Source organism: Schistocerca nitens, chromosome 7, assembly GCF_023898315.1.
Source record: "Schistocerca nitens isolate TAMUIC-IGC-003100 chromosome 7, iqSchNite1.1, whole genome shotgun sequence".
NCBI classification, from domain to species: Eukaryota; Metazoa; Arthropoda; class Insecta; order Orthoptera; family Acrididae; genus Schistocerca; species Schistocerca nitens.
The window spans coordinates 310,413,825-310,416,324 of NC_064620.1; the positions used below are offsets into that span (position 1 = coordinate 310,413,825).

The following is a 2,500-nucleotide window of genomic DNA, read 5'->3' on the forward strand; positions in this document are numbered from 1 at the left end:
GACGAAAGGGCATCCGGGAGCATGCCCAGGATGACATCGGGCGGCGTGCCCCGCCCCAGACCAATGACTCGATCCAGAGCAGAGAAACGCTGGGCGGAAGCAGGTAGTCCCGCCAGATGCTCCCAGATGGCGGCGTCAGTCGGCCCCTCCGGCGGCGGCCCGGTGGTGTCGGCCGCGAAGTCCTCGGCTGCGTCGTCGGACGGCGCAGCGGCATCGCCCGCATCGGGCGGCGGAGTCGCCGCACCCCGGCGGGACGCCGGCTCTTCCCCCCGACCGAGCTCAAGTGCATCCATGAATTGGCGGACAAGCTGCTTGTGGGCAGCTTTCCGCCGTTGGCACTTGATTGCTTCAAGCGTTCGGTCGGGGAACATGCTAGTTAGCTCCTGGTTGACAAAGAAGAACCGTGCGTCCCTCTCGAGGAACAGTTCGGCCTCCGCCTTGGCGAGCGATAGGACTTCTTCCTCCGTCCACCTCGCGCGATGCCTCTCCGTGACGATCTCCGCGTTGGCGGCCGCTAGATGTTGGCGGCGGCGATGGACCCCGAGACCGTTCTTGGTTGTGAAGCTGCGGTGACACTCACTGCAGGTATAGGCTGCAACAGTTACAGAATCTACGGCACGGCCGGTTGGCCGGCTAGGTGCTGGGGAAGCTGGGGTGGCGCCTTCAGCGGAAGGGCCACCACTCGTGTTTTCTTGTGTGCTGCCCCCAACTAATAGGTATAATGCGAGGGGGGGCTGGTAACCCCCCCAAGCCCCTGGTGCGGTCTTCTACTCTGCGAAATCAGCGGGCCCACGTGAAGGGGAGAAGACCGCAGGAGAGGAGAGGCTATGAGGGCTAGGCCCATGTATTGCGCATCACTCTCCCTGTAACTACAACCCAAGGAAGGCACCTCGCAGCAGCAGCACGACTACATCAAGACCGCGCTTCGAAAAGCCGAGTCCGGATGCAGCCACACCGCCGCCACTTGGCCACCTTAAGAGAGTCATAGTTACTCCCGCCGTTTACCCGCGCTTGCTTGAATTTCTTCACGTTGACATTCAGAGCACTGGGCAGAAATCACATTGCGTCAACACCCGCTAGGGCCATCGCAATGCTTTGTTTTAATTAGACAGTCGGATTCCCCCAGTCCGTGCCAGTTCTGAGTTGATCGTTGAATGGCGGCCGAAGAGAATCCGCGCACCCGCGCGCCCCCGGAGGAGCACGCTAAGGCGGACGCGGCCTCGCAGCAAGGAAGATCCGTGGGAGGCCAAGGCACGGGACCGAGCTCGGATCCTGCACGCAGGTTGAAGCACCGGGGCGCGAACGCCGCACAGGCGCGCGCATCCTGCACCGCGGGCCAGCACGAGGCCGACCAACGGCGAGAGCAGACCACACCCGCGCTAAACGCCCGCACTTACCGGCACCCCTACGGCACTCACCTCGCCCAGGCCCGGCACGTTAGCGCTGACCCACTTCCCGACCAAGCCCGACACGCCCCGATCCTCAGAGCCAATCCTTATCCCGAAGTTACGGATCCAATTTGCCGACTTCCCTTACCTACATTATTCTATCGACTAGAGGCTCTTCACCTTGGAGACCTGCTGCGGATATGGGTACGAACCGGCGCGACACCTCCACGTGGCCCTCTCCCGGATTTTCAAGGTCCGAGGGGAAGATCGGGACACCGCCGCAACTGCGGTGCTCTTCGCGTTCCAAACCCTATCTCCCTGCTAGAGGATTCCAGGGAACTCGAACGCTCATGCAGAAAAGAAAACTCTTCCCCGATCTCCCGACGGCGTCTCCGGGTCCTTTTGGGTTACCCCGACGAGCATCTCTAAAAGAGGGGCCCGACTTGTATCGGTTCCGCTGCCGGGTTCCGGAATAGGAACCGGATTCCCTTTCGCCCAACGGGGGCCAGCACAAAGTGCATCATGCTATGACGGCCCCCATCAACATCGGATTTCTCCTAGGGCTTAGGATCGACTGACTCGTGTGCAACGGCTGTTCACACGAAACCCTTCTCCGTGTCAGCCCTCCAGGGCCTCGCTGGAGTATTTGCTACTACCACCAAGATCTGCACCGACGGCGGCTCCAGGCAGGCTCACGCCCAGACCCTTCTGCGCCCACCGCCGCGACCCTCCTACTCGTCAGGGCTTCGCGGCCGGCCGCAAGGACCGGCCGTGACTGCCGGACTGACGGCCGAGTATAGGCACGACGCTTCAGCGCCATCCATTTTCAGGGCTAGTTGCTTCGGCAGGTGAGTTGTTACACACTCCTTAGCGGATTCCGACTTCCATGGCCACCGTCCTGCTGTCTTAAGCAACCAACGCCTTTCATGGTTTCCCATGAGCGTCGATTCGGGCGCCTTAACTCGGCGTTTGGTTCATCCCACAGCGCCAGTTCTGCTTACCAAAAGTGGCCCACTTGGCACTCCGATCCGAGTCGTTTGCTCGCGGCTTCAGCATATCAAGCAAGCCGGAGATCTCACCCATTTAAAGTTTGAGAATAGGTTGAGGTCGTT

The 2,500-nt window shown here is 61.2% G+C and overlaps 1 pseudogene; it reads right to left on the bottom strand.

Moving 5' to 3' along the window:
* Nucleotides 1-2,500, bottom strand: part of LOC126197826 (large subunit ribosomal RNA) — a 7,929-nt pseudogene that overhangs the window by 4,073 nt on the left and 1,356 nt on the right.